At 30.3% G+C, this 15,000-nt stretch overlaps 1 pseudogene across 1 annotated transcript; it reads left to right on the top strand.

The window, feature by feature from the left end:
• Window positions 1-2,314: 2,314 nt before the first annotated feature.
• LOC148305171 (facilitated trehalose transporter Tret1-like) lies at window positions 2,315-11,176 on the top strand (annotated as a pseudogene). Its single transcript, XR_015838232.1, has 2 exons — window positions 2,315-2,633; window positions 8,746-11,176. The product of XR_015838232.1 is annotated as a facilitated trehalose transporter Tret1-like (transcript).
• Window positions 11,177-15,000: the final 3,824 nt, after the last annotated feature.

The following is a 15,000-nucleotide window of genomic DNA, read 5'->3' as shown; positions in this document are numbered from 1 at the left end:
TTTGATTGTTTTCAAATTATTTGTACACGCGAAAGTGTATTTTTTTTATCTTGACGTCATAAAACGATTAAAATTAAGTCACCTGACAGCAATAAGTAGGGTGATTTTAAATGAATTGCACAATTTATATCTACACACACATGTATATAAAAAAATACATAATGTGTATATATATATCCATTTTCTCTCCTTCAAAGTGATCCCCTTTAGATATAATGCACTTATGCCAGCGCTTTTTCCAAACCTTGAAGCACTCGCCATCAGCTCGTTTTTCGATTCTGACTTTACCTCATAAATTGTGGCAAAACGCTTTTCTTTTATTTGTCTCTTCAGTTTCGGGAATAAGAAAAACTCGCAAAAAGCCGAATTTGGTGAAAACGGTGGTTAAGACGGTGTTGCTTTTGGCCCAATAATCACAAACAAACGTAAAGCTCTAAAGCTCAAAATTAAGCTATTTAGGAACAAATTTCGCTGCCATACGTTTCATGCCCAAAACATCCGAGAAGATTGCATGGCATGAACCGATTGCCAACATCCTCTGCAACTTACCTAATAGTGATTCGACGATTTTCTTAAACTATTTTCTTCACTATTTTGATGTTTTCTTCGTTTGTTGACGTGGTTGCGACTCCAGGACGCTCATCGTCATTAACATCTTCTCGGCCTTCTGTAAAGCGCTTGTTCCACTTATAAACACTTTTTTGAGACAAAAGAGACCCGCCGAATGTCACCATTTTGAGTGCGTTGGAGCACTTTATTTCATTTTTAGCGCAAAATTTAAAACATATTCTTTGATCCTTTTTTTCAAAATTAAAAAATCGATGAACACACAAAAACGCGATTAAACTTTCCAGTTGTCAAAAACAAACCACTCACTAAAAATGGCTGATAATGGTAACATATGATAAATATATGTACACCAACATAACAAAAAAAAAACATAATCGAATGTACACAGCCCACGAAAATTCGAAATACACCTTTTCTTTTGAACAGACCTCGTATATAGCATATTAACGCTGGCTTGTTATGCGTGATGGCACCAGATGCACATGGCCAATCACGTTCACATGTTTCCTTCATAACAATTGAATGCCATATGCACCATTAGATCCAAACAAGGAAATGATGACACTTTAATTGTGTTATTAATCCGTTTCCTGTGTTCTGTAAAAAATGGTGGATGATGGAACACTCTGGATGAGATAACCGATTGGTGTGTATTTATATATATATATATATATATATATATAACTAACTAACTAACTAACTAACCATCACGCCGCTTCCCCGCAGGGGTAGGCAGAGAGAATCGAACGCCACACCACTCTGTCTTTGCAAACATTCTTTGCCTCTTCTACATTCATGCATCTCCTCATACATACCCGACGATTATTACGACTCCTGACCCGGCCGCTTTCAAGTATTTGACATACCTGATTGTGCCAAGTTTTCCTCGGTCGTCCTCTGCTTCTTTTTCCAACTACATTCGCTCCATAAATTTGTTTAACCGTTCTTTCTTCGCTCATACGCTCCACATGTCCAAACCATCTCAACACACCTCTCTTAATTTTATCGATAATGCTTATCTCAGCCTTACATTCATTCCTTATTTCATCATTCGAACATCTATCAAACATCGTTTTGCCACACATTCGTCTGAGGGATCGCATTTCGACTGCATTCAGTCTGCTTTCATCCTTCTTTTGCCAACTCCATGCTTCGCTTATATATATATATTTATATATATATATATATATATATATATATATATATATATATATATATATATATATATATATATATATATATATATATATATATATATATATATATATATATATATATATATATATATATATATATATATAATCCAAACAAGTATTTGGACACACTCAATATCTTAATTTTGTTGAGAAATTTTTGGATTTTTTCAACTAGCAGTTATTTAAATTAAGTATTTTTGTTGATATTTTTTTTCAAAATACTTTAAATCTCTTTATTTCAAGTTACGTGGCTGTCAATCATGGGTGCAATGGTAATGGCTAAAGCTACACATTGTTGCCATATATGGCCTCTTAAACCAGCCAGTGATCGGTCGCTAGCCCTCTTCTTTATCTTTATCGAGTTATCAAAAAGGTTCGAAAAGATAATTGGAATGTACGATTTTATCACAATGCTCTTACTCTTTCTATAAATTGATTAACATCTTAGCATATCGTCCATTGATTCTAAACGGTGATTCAAGTAAAGCTATAAGTACCTGTGTCGGCGTAGCGGAAGCGGTATTGACATTTTCACGGACAGTCGGAAAACCAGCGTTAATCGTTCGTCTTACTATCTACTCAGTCGCCATCGCATATCTGGCCGAGTAAGAAGGTTTTTGCCATTGGGAGCAATTCGCAGTCTTCGCAGTATTTTCCGACAATTTGTGACGATTAAGTATCGAAAAATAAGCTCGCAATTTTTTTCTTGATTTAAGATTATTTTGAAAACAGTGCTTTTTTGACGGAAGTATTTCAAAAGTTATATTATATTTAAAACAATGACGATCGAGACTGGGATAATGGTTTTTAATTCACTAGTACGTACTAACAACAAGCAGTGGTCACAATGGATGGCTGTATTTTTAGGTAATTATTACGTTTTTATTTATATTATTATAGTAATAACTATACAGGCTCGCAGGTGCCTTGGGGTCGTCGAGTAGACGCTCGACGCTCGCTGAATTCACGACATAGGAATTTTGGCCTGGGTGTTTGTAATATATTTTTAACATAAACCTTACCGTCCCTAATTATCCTACCAGCAGACAAGCCTCTTAAAAAGAGGTTTAACGGGTAGCTTTAAAATAAAAATAATTAAAAGATAATTTATATATTTCGATACCAAAGCTAAATGTTTAGCATATTTGACTACCATGCTGGATGTTCCGGGTTCGATTCCCAGGGGGATCAAAAAAAAATGTGTTTTTTCAATTGTAATATTTATGTATTAATATCCATCCTAACACCGCCGCGAATGACTGATCACTTTACCTTAATATAATGAACGATAAAATCAACATTTTGTCAGTTTGATGGCGTACTCTTTGGCGTACCCTTTTTCTGAATGCGAGTAACGGTCCACAACATTTTTTTGGATGTGTCTAAATCCTTGTTCACAAATCTGGGTTTCTTCACTTAGGGGTTATTTTTAAGTATGACAGTCAGATAAAAGGTTCTCTGCTTAATACAAAAATCAACCATAGATGGCTTGCGTGAACTCAAATACGAAGCATCATGTTATATATGTACGAGTTCCAAATATTTGAGTGGTGTGGTTGTCAATCATTGGTAGAATGGTGAATATTACACGTGTGGAAAGTGATCACTTAACCTGCCTTTGCCTGGTCATAAGCCTTGGGAATATCCACACTTTTATATTGTTCATCATCTATGTTAAAATGCCAAAATGTAAAAATAACTCTACAGTGGAGAAACCCAGATTTGTTTACAAGGATTTGGACACACTCAAAATGTTTTTTCTTACCAAAAATATCATTAAACGTTGTTACAAAATTATTACATTGCATTTTTTTGGCATTTGAAGCATTGAAGTAGGATCTTCTTCTTCTTCTTCCAACACGTATCAACACCAAATGGTGTATATGGCACTGCATCGTACAGTGTTACATTGACCGCTTATAAATTAAAGGCTGGGTGGTCAGGATAGGTCTTTGATAAGTCTTGGATAATTGATCATGACCCCCTCCTGGGAATCGATTCTGGGATCTCCAGCATGGTAGTTAAACGAGTTTACCACTCCACTACGATGGCAAACGATATCGGTGTAGGATCAGTTAATTAAATATAATTCATTAATGAGATATCGTAGATAACCGATTAGTATTTGTTTTTTTTCGATTTGATAAGAAAGTATTCCCTATTTTGTAAGAAAGTTGTGTAAAATCTTTTGTTGCATTTTCTTGTGTTATTTCATATGTTTGTAGGTGAATACATAGGTCCCTATAATTAAGGTATTAAATATAATTTTTTGACTGTACTTATTTGGGCTTACGACCGACATAGGCTGATTTAAGTGATCGCTCTACGCACGTGTAACATTCACCGATTCTACCCATGTTTGACTACCACACTACTAAAATTCGCGGAAATTCTATATATATGAACCAATTTTGAAACATTGTTCTTGAATCACTAGAACTTCACTAGAGACATCTATTGGTGAGATGAAACGAAGCTTTTTATTGAGCAGAAACTCTTTTATTAGTATGTGAGGTCCGAATCCTGGAGTGTGTGTGTGTGTGTATAATGTGTTTCTGTGTAAGTACCTTTATTAAAACTAACGTTTGTGTCAATAAAAAATCAAACACATTGAAATGATTACACACAACACAAATTGATTATACTTTGAGCCTTAAGACATTTCAAAGAGTCAGAACATATCTTAAAATTATTCAATTTTACTCTTAGTTTACCTATGATGTTTTCTTTCATTAAGTGCAAAGGTTGTGTTTCGTTATGTCTGTATTGTTAATAACGTAAACGTGAATTTGTTTCGGATCGTAAAGCTCGCGCTCGTTAACAGTAAAATTTATAAAAATGATGGGAAATAATTTTTAAAAAATCACATTATACTTAAGATTTAAAAGCACGAAAGGAATTATCTATGACATCACAATTAGACTACGTGATTACAATTGCACGACTAATCACGCGATGAATGTTTGTATGCATGTATAGGGTATTTCATTAAGCGCTTCTTGTCTTTAAATTTCAATAAAACAAAGTGTGTGTGATGTGTTTTCATTTTTTTTATTCATTAAAATGTTCCATCAATAGCAATATGTACAAAATATAACATAGTTCAAATATTCGCCGCGGTTTTTATGGGTGGCGCATATCCGAACTGTCCAAGTTTTGAGAACATTTTGAACGAGGTTTTCGATAATTTAATAAATTTCTTATTATTATTATTTTTAATTCATTAATAAGTTTTTAAAATTACATTTTGCCCTTAAAAAACAAACGTTTATAAAAAAATACATTTTTAACGCATTTCGGTTTATTACAGTAAGTACCTACTGAACATGAAGCGTCATTTTGTCAAAATATGACAAATGAATTTAAAAAATATTAATTTATGTGGATAAAAATAAATATTGATGAAAAAAAAACACATATTTTTCTTTATAAAATATTGATCATTAATTATCAAAACCCTTGTCCGCACCCCAATGGTGCATAGGGCACTGCATTATATAAACACAGTCTTATCTTGATCGTAAACACACGAAGGAAAGGTCATCAGCCCTCCGCGTCAGGTACCAGTCCAGGGTAATATTAAATAAATATTACAATGATTGAAGAAAACACTTGTTTTTTACCACTTGAGTTTTATTAAAGACTGCATGTTTCAGAAGTTAAACTTCTATCATTCAGCTCTGTATAATAACTGCCTGTTATTATACAGACCTGAATGTTGGAAGTTTAACTTCTGAAACATGTAGTCTATAATAAAACTCAAGTGGTAAAAAACAAGTGTTTTCTTCAATCATTGTAATATGTCTTACCACAAAGTTAATGCCGAAACAATAAATAAAATAAATAAATATTAGAGTGAAAAAATCACTTTTATTTATTTGACCCCCCTAGGTATCGAACCAGGGACCTCCAGAACGGTAGCCGAGCGTGCTGACCATTACTTTGGTGTAATAAATATTAAGCTGTTATTTTTATTGCATCACGAAAAAACGATATTATTTTAATGCCTTGTTATATTTGTCAACAAACAGTGGGTTTTGTTCCACTTAGGAGCTGTTGCTTGTACCAACATTTTGACCGGCATTAGAATGGTTGTCTGGGTATTTACTACCTCACGACCTGTCGTTGGTTGGTTTGAGTGAAATTTGTAATTTTTCGTTATTATCTAGTTTTCGTAATCATACGTAATTGTTCATAAATACTTCGAAAAAGGAAGTTTAGACAATCTCAAATTTTTACCTCTCTATTTTTAAACGTCATTTTGTCCGCCTCCGTAGTATAATGGTCAGCATGCTCGGCTACCGTTCTGAAGGTTCCGGGTTCGATTCCCAGGGGGGTTTAATAAATATAAGTAATTTTTTCACTCTAATATTTATTCAATATTACACTGGACTGGTACCTGAAGTGGAGGCCTGATCACCTTTCCTTCATGTGTAAACGATCGAGATAACACTGCGTTTATATGAAGCAGTGCCCTATTCACCATTGGGGTGCGGTAAGGGTTTTATTATTTTATTATTATTTTTAAATGTAAATTATTTAATTATGAAACGAACATATTTTAAACTCTTAAAAAGACCTTAAGAGAGGATACCGCAACATTTTTTTTATTAAAAGCTCACCTCTATCGGACTTTTTTAAAAGATTTTTCCATTTTTTCGCCCTAGTAAAGGTAAATTGTTCATGAATAATGTCGAATGCAATCTAACCGAAAGAAGCGTTTTCGTTATTTCATTCTACTGGGTAATAAGTTTTCAATATTATCCTAATTAATATGAAATATATCGTTTATAAAGAGCCGGTGAATACTGATTAAAATGAAAATAAAATTTTTATCACTTTTTAAATCTGTGTTCGAATCTAAGTGTGTCGGTACTTAGTTTTTTTTTTAATCACCCAATAATTATTATCTGAAATTCATTTATGTATACAAACATAAATGATGATAAATTCAACCTTGGACTTGAAAATTATATGTTTTTATTTTAAAACAATTGAAATTTATCGCACGACAAATAATTGTAGAAATTATCGTGTAATTGTGATGTCATAGATAATCTCTTAAAATAACGAATAGTTGTGTCTTAAGTACTATGTCGTATATTTATTTTATTATTATCAATTATTTTTTTATATATTTTACTGTAAACGAGCGTGAGTTTTACGATCTGAAACAAATTCACGTCAAACTCATTAATAATACAAACATAATAAAAACACAACCTTTGCACTTAAAGAAAGAAAACATCATTGGTGAACTAAGAGTTAAATTGAATAATTTCAAGATATGTTTTGACTCCTCTTTATAAATAAAAATAATTTTTAAGTGTCAGTAGTTGTCTCTTTAAGTATAATCTATTTGAGTTGTATGTAATCATTTCAATGTGTTTGATTTTATTGACACAAACGTTAGGTTTAATAAAGGTACCGACACAGAAACACATTACTCATATGTAAATTATAATTAATTATGTCAATATATATATTTATATATATATATATATATATATATATATATATATATATATATATATATATATATATATATATATATATATATATATATATATATATATATATATATATATATATATATATATATATATATATATATATATATATATATATATATATATATATATATATATATATATATATATATATATATATATATATATATATATATATATATATATATATATATATATATATATATATATATATATATATATATATATATATATATATATATATATATATATATATATATATATATATATATATATATATATATATATATATATATATATATGTTACAACATTCGATGTATAGATTAGATACATTCATATGGGTGGCATAAATGACAAATCAAATTGTAAAATTGTTTATCTATTTTGAAATTTCTGTTTGGCAAGCATACTGTTTTTTTTTTCGGTCTTATCTGAATTGCATTGCCGTCCTTGACAGAAATTCATCATCAATTTTTTAACCAGAATATTGTCCACAATTTACATTCTTTTCGCAATCACCTGCTCATTCATAAATTTCTGGTTTAATTTTCCAAATGACAACTTGCAACCTTTTATATAATGTAGCTATGATAATTATTTTGCATGCGTTATTCTCGCATGCCTTCGATATTGATTATACGTGTAGTTGAATTATCTTGTAATAAATCTGAGGTTTTTACTGCGGTATTTACGTTACTTCGTTATGGAGTTGTGCAAATTGAGTTCAAGATCAGAGACATGCTGTATGATGGTCATATTTTTTATTATGAAGAATGGTTGAGAACCTTTTTTTATCATGTATTAAAAAACCGTTCAAGGCATTTTAGTTTTAAAGTTAAAGTAGATATAAATAACACATTTTTTCGTATTACGAAATTCTGTAAGCAAACCATTTTCCTTGTACTTAGATGCTATTGATTTGTAATGTCTTATTGAATTAGGTGAAATTCAAAGATTCTTGAATTTTTCGCTAATATTTTGTGGCACATTTAGTAAATTTATACAATAAAACCGCTTGTTGAAACCCGTTGGAAAATAATACTCAAAATAAAAGTGGTTTAATACAATGTGTTTATTGTATTTTATAAAATTTATTTAAAAAGTTTTTAAATTTGGACAAATATTTCAAATAATTTTACAGTTTAAGTTTTTTTTTTAAACCTATATTTTATTTTAAACAGTCCATATATTATGTTTATGCCACGTGTTTTTTCAAATGTACATATATGAAGGCAAATTTAATTTACAAGTACATTTGTATTAAATGTGTGGTTCTTGCATAATATTTACTCATGAGTATTGAACCATACCATTGCGTATTTTAATTTATTCTTAGTTGTAAATATGAATATATCTGAAGGCAATAAACGATCGATAACACGATCTCCATTACGCAATACGGTATCTCACACCACTAACATATGAAATTGCCAGGTGAATTAATATAAATTATTTCTTTATTTTTCAGCGACAATCACCCTTTTTACTGCTGGCATCTGCTTTGCATGGACTTCTCCATCATTAGTCATTCTCCAGTCACCGGACAGCGACTTCAATGTCACTAACAACCAAGCATCTTGGATCGCTTCGTTACTACCGTTTGGATCAGCTCTTGGACCAATCATGGGATCATTTCTGGCAAGGCAAATCGGACCGAAGAAATCGATATTAATATCAACAATTCCCTTTACTATTGGGTTTTTATTAATCATTTCTGCTGAAGGACCTGTTCTTCTATATATTTCAAGATTCATATCTGGTATTGGTGTCGGTTTTAGTTTTACATCGGTTCCCATTTATATAGGAGAAGTTTCTGAAAACCATAATAGGGGAGCGTTGATGATTCTCTTTACTATGATGCTAAGTTTAGGAAGTCTGTTTATCACATCTTTGGGACCCTATATATCAATAAAACTAATGGCAACAATATCACTTAAATATCACTTATATTCCCAGTTTTAACGCTAGTGACATTCAGTTTCGTTCCCGATACCCCACTGTATTTGATGCGACAAGGAAAGGAAAAACTAGCTATCGAATCCCTGATGTGGTTCAGAAGGCAAAATAGTTATCGATCAGTTGAAACCGAAATAGATTCAATTAAAAGGAATGTGGAGAATAATAAAATGTCGTTCTTTAGCTGCTTATATAATATAAAGATTAAACCTAATCCTAAAGCTTTGCTGATCGTATTCATTATGATCCTAGGTCAACAATTTAGCGGAGTTTTAGCTGTATCATTTTACAGCAGATATATCGAGATACTCATATTCCCATGAGACCCGATCTAGCGGTCATTCTTTCTCAAGCAGTAAGTAATATTTCAGGAATATGCTCTATATTTTTCGTGGACCGCTGGGGAAGGAAGCCACTTTTGTTGTTATCGTCATTTGGCTGTGGCGTTTCAACCGCTTTGATAGGATTATATTATGAGTTATCATATCTGCAAGACACCGAACCATTATTCCGATGGGTGCCAGTCATTGCGTGTAACATGTTCCTAGTTTCATTTTCATTCGGCTTGGGACCGATACCCTACACAGTTTTAGGTGAAATATTTTCTTCAAACTTCAAAGAAGTTGCCGTTTGCTTAGTGTCGATCTTCGGAGCTCTGGCCGGCGCGTTTGTTGCTAAGATATTTCAAATAGTGAACGACACATACGGGTCAATCGTTGTATTTTTCGGTCTTTCTATTTTGACATTCAGCATTTTATTTCTAAACACTTTTATTCTGCCTGAAACTATGCATAAGAGTATTTCAGATATTCAGAAATTATTACTCGGTACTGACAGCGAGCCACAAGAAAATGTTGAAAATGAATCGCATATAACAAGATTTTGAGTATGTAAATGTATTCAAATTTTGAATGATACATCGGTTCACGGCATTCAATTACAATTCAATTTACCACGTCTTATTAGGAACGTTAATACGATCGTAAAATGATCAGACAACCACAAAACTAGGTATTTCATTTGTTTCTATTCAAACCATGTTACATCAAGGCTGATTTCAATGAAATGTCAAGATGAAAACATGATACTTGACAGCTCTAGAGCAATTCATTTGTGTCAATTAGCATACTCGTATGATTTGTACGTGAATTCCATTCAAATATCAAAATTTATACCATTCAACAAAATTTAAACATAGAATTAAAATATTTTTACTAATTATTATCTCTACATAAATTTTATCTTGTCTTGTCTGTGCTATACCTTCCACCACCTTGTCTAAATTCAGATATCAATGCCAAAAGACAGCTGTCTTATATTTTAACTACTTCACATAGCTGTTTCTTGGTCCTACTCTTCCTCTCTTGTCTTTTAGATTAACCTTTGTTATGGTTGTAGTAAAGTTTTCGTCTCGTAAGATGTATCGTAACATCTTTTTATATTTTTTCTGTTGTTTCTAACAAACGAATTTTAATTTCACTCTTCTTAAAACCTCTTTGATTTTAACCCTTTCCATGGAGTAATTTATTTCTTCATTCTCCAAAACTACTTTTTTTCGTGATTTAAATCTTTCTCTTTCCTTCTTATTTAACATTTAGGTTTCACTACCATAGAGTGCCATATTCCGGTTATAGATTATAATTAATTTATCTATCAAGTTTTGTTGTTATTGTTAAATCTTACCCAATCAAGTAATTTATGTTTTTCATTCTGTTTAAGATTTAAACGAAATGAGGTTATCGTTTTTTAGCCCTCTATAGAAGTTTTTTTTTTGAGATAAACTTTTTACTTCTTTTAATATCCTTGTATTTTTCCTTAATTTATTTCATCTAAGACATTTTCGTTAAATATCGTCCATACGAATACCTCGAATTCATTGATCTCTTCCATATTCAATAGCATCAATGCAGAATTTTTATATATATTGTAATAATATTCCACTCATTTTTTGATATCTCATCAAAGATGAAGAAGAATATGGAAGTCTGGGCAGTTACGGGGCTTACGACCGTCATAGGCTGGTTTAAGTGATCACTTTACACACGTGTAACATTCACCAATTCTACCCATTATTGACAACCACACTACTCAAATTCTTGGAAGTTCTATATATATGAACCAATTTAGAAACCTTGTTCATGAATCACTAGAACTTCACTAGAGACATCTATTGGTGAGATGTAAAGAAGCTTTTAGATCCAGATTTTGTGAACAAGTATTTGGACACACTCAAAATGTTGTAATATTCCACTCTGTTTTAAAATTTTATATTTGTACTACAATTTGATCTCTTCAATATTCAAAAGCATCAATGCAGACTTTTTATATATACAATAACGTAATTCCACTCTGTTTTAAAATTTTATATTTGTACTACAATTTTTTTCAAATTTTCTCCTTTTCCGCGACATTTCATGCTCTCTAGTTAATCGTTCATATTGTTGCTTTATTTGTGATGTATTTAGTAAAAATATAAATCTTTTAAGATAAAGAAAAATCGTTCAATGGTCTTAGATAAAACTTAGACTTTAAAAAAAAAAATTAGTAGTATATTAATATGATATTTATTTCATTAGAGTATTTATTCTTTCAATTTGAGCAATACCTTTTTTAATTAGTGATCGAAATCACGTTTTTTTCCGGAACTACATAAAAATCTTGTTTTCTCAAAAATATTCATAAACGGACATTTATTTCATATTTAATCACAAACCATAAATATCAGTATTACCAATGACACTACCGATCAATTAATTACAGCGAAATTCTAAAAAAAAATATCGTCGTCATAACTTAACTTTAAGTAAATTATAATAAATAGAAATGTGTACATACAGTACACAAAAATATGCAACATATGATTATATAATTGTGATAATAGAGTAATTAATTTTTAATTTTTAATTTTAGAATTTTAGAATTAATTAATATTACATGTGTATGTATGTTTGTAAATATATATATATTTATTAGATTCGATTTGTATATATATATTTCGGTATATATATATATATATATATATATATATATATATATATATATATATATATATATATATATATATATATATATATATATATATATATATATATTTATCCTATATCCTAATACCTTTCTGTCTTTTTTGAGCTTTTGTAAAATATATAAAGGCATCTGTAACCATATTACCAAAAAAAAAACAAAACAACATCGGTGAACTATTTCGTCTCAGCTAGACACTTGATAGATTTACCTGCTTTTTATTTTTAATTCTTTGTACAAATAAAAACAATCTTCATACATATGACATGATATTGTGAACATAATTTCCATAAATTTTAATAAAATCGTCTTAAAAATTTACAGTGTTTTGCAAACGTAGCGATTTTCCTAATTGTTTACTATCTAGTAGCCAAATATTAATGTAATTATTAATTTTTAACGTATTTCTATACTTTTATGTATAAAAGCTTTTTTATCAATCAATTAATTTATACTTATTTTATATTTAAGTACATTCTGATCTACGAAGTAAATTCTGACATAAGTTTATAATTTAAACATAAGTTAGTTAAATGTTTTTTTTTTACTGTGTGACTATTTGAATAAATCTACATGTTTGAATACATCAATAAAAAACACGGTACTGTTTTTATATAATTTAATTTACCTTTCAAAACCAGTGTCCTATGGATCATCAATCATAAGTGCAAATAAGGTAAGAATAACCCCTTGGTTATTAATGACCAAAAAATATTGTATTGGAGTGGTTTTTTTTTAATGTTACGAGTATGTACGAATCAAAGTATTATGATTAGTTTTTCATTAAATAATTTCCTTTTATGTAAATCTCAATTCATGTCTTGAAATAGATAAAGATGTGAAAATGAAATATACAGATTACTTATAAACATGGATTGTTGACTGTTTTATGATGGTACCTACTACTGAAATTTTTATCACAAAAAATGTCACGTTTTTATCACTTGAAATATATAAACCTTTTTAAATTAGAGTTATATTGTTCTTAATCTTGATAAGAATGGTGAATGTTACAAAGTATATACTTTTATTACTTTAACCACCCAATGACACAGTAGACTACAATATTTCTATTCTAATAATTAGTTCTCTTTCCCCCATTAGTAATGTTTAAGTAATCACATATAGAGATTATAGCAGAAAGAAAGGAAAGTTTTGCCAAAGAAATATAAGGATCTTGCTATAAAAACAAGGAACAAATTTAAACTAAAGATTGATCATATATCGCTCACTCCTTTCAACAACGTCATATATCAAACAAATTGATTTTTCAGGAGATCGTTTTTAAAGCTTAAAAATATAATAAAATGTATTAAAAATAAATATCCAAAAAGCAACTTATTGAACTTTTTACTTTGAAACAGATCTTTTAAGGTAAAACCTGAATATTTTTTCTCCATTTGAAAAATATTTAAAAAAAATGAAACAATAACTTTTCTTCAAAATGCAAAATAAAATACTTTCTGCCCTGTAGCGGGTAAATATTAAGTTAAAAATATGCCGCTTTTGCTGGGATATAGTACATTTTTTGGACATTCCGAAAACATGATGAACTGATAATTGACGATTTTTGATATATGACGTTGTTGAAAGGAGTGAGCGATATGTAAGAAGTTAAGCAAAACACGTAATAAACAAACATCTAAAAGTGGCCCAAAAGTTCGAGTACCGGGTTTTGATCTGCCTTTTGGGCATGGGTGCAGCAGGACAGAGTAAGAACGGAGCAGGGTGGCTGCAAACATCTTGCTCTGGAAGTTCCCACTTTCCCTATTCTCCCGAATAGGAACAACCCTTATTGCAAATATACAGCTGAGCAGACCATTAGACACATAGTGCAGGACTGCTAGCTCAAAAGGTTTGGTGATGACCTTCGGGATATCCATGAGGCAACCCCGGAGATTTTAGACTAGCTGACAAGACTAGAGCCAAGACTCTTCCATAAGACGCAACCCGTATGAGCCCGAGTGAGGGAAAACCAGAGCCAAATAAAAGAAAAGTAAGTAAGTGAAACAATCACCAATACATTGCAAACGTCCAAAATTATTTGTCATAATGTATCTTCATTCAAGATAAAAAATCATATCAAGTGAATTGTTTTATATTATCCACTGAAACTTCGTGATGGAATTGCATTTTTAATTTATTATTAGATTAAAACCAATATTTTTAGCTTTTCCACTTTTTTTATTTGACCAGCGAACGGTTTCGTTGTTACCGACCAGTCTGATGATGTCGGTAACGACGAAACCCGGTAGCTGGTCAAATAAAAAAAAGTGGAAAAGCTAAAAATATTGGTTTTAATCTAATAATAAATCAAGTGAATTGTGTTTAAAAATTTGATTAACTTTGAAGCGTTGCATTGTAAGGTTTTTTTTACGTTTAAAAAAAAAATCTTTCTGAGGTTTTTTTCTTAATATTACAAGATCTTTGGGTTAAATCAAAACAAATTATAAAGCTCAAAATATGACACAACGGGGACACTTCTTTATTGCACTTTTTACTGTTGTTATCTAACATTGCTTTGTAAAAAATATTAATAAAAAAATAAACCTTGTATCACATACATTCTGGGGACTGTAACTAAAATACAAGATATTTTTGAGATTCTGAGTACTTATAAAGAAGTTGATATAAAGAAGTATTTGTATTTATTTTTTTCAAAAACATTTTACATATATAAGTCATATATAATATTCCCGACTAGTAATTTATATTACTCATTTTGGGACATGGAATTAAGGTTAAC

This window comes from Brachycentrus maculatus, unplaced genomic scaffold, assembly GCF_059751285.1.
Source record: "Brachycentrus maculatus isolate JH-2025_06_01 unplaced genomic scaffold, ASM5975128v1 h1tg000283l, whole genome shotgun sequence".
NCBI classification, from domain to species: domain Eukaryota; kingdom Metazoa; phylum Arthropoda; class Insecta; order Trichoptera; family Brachycentridae; genus Brachycentrus; species Brachycentrus maculatus.
The sequence above is the reverse complement of the archived record's forward strand: the minus strand, read 5'-3'. Positions and strand labels throughout refer to the sequence as shown.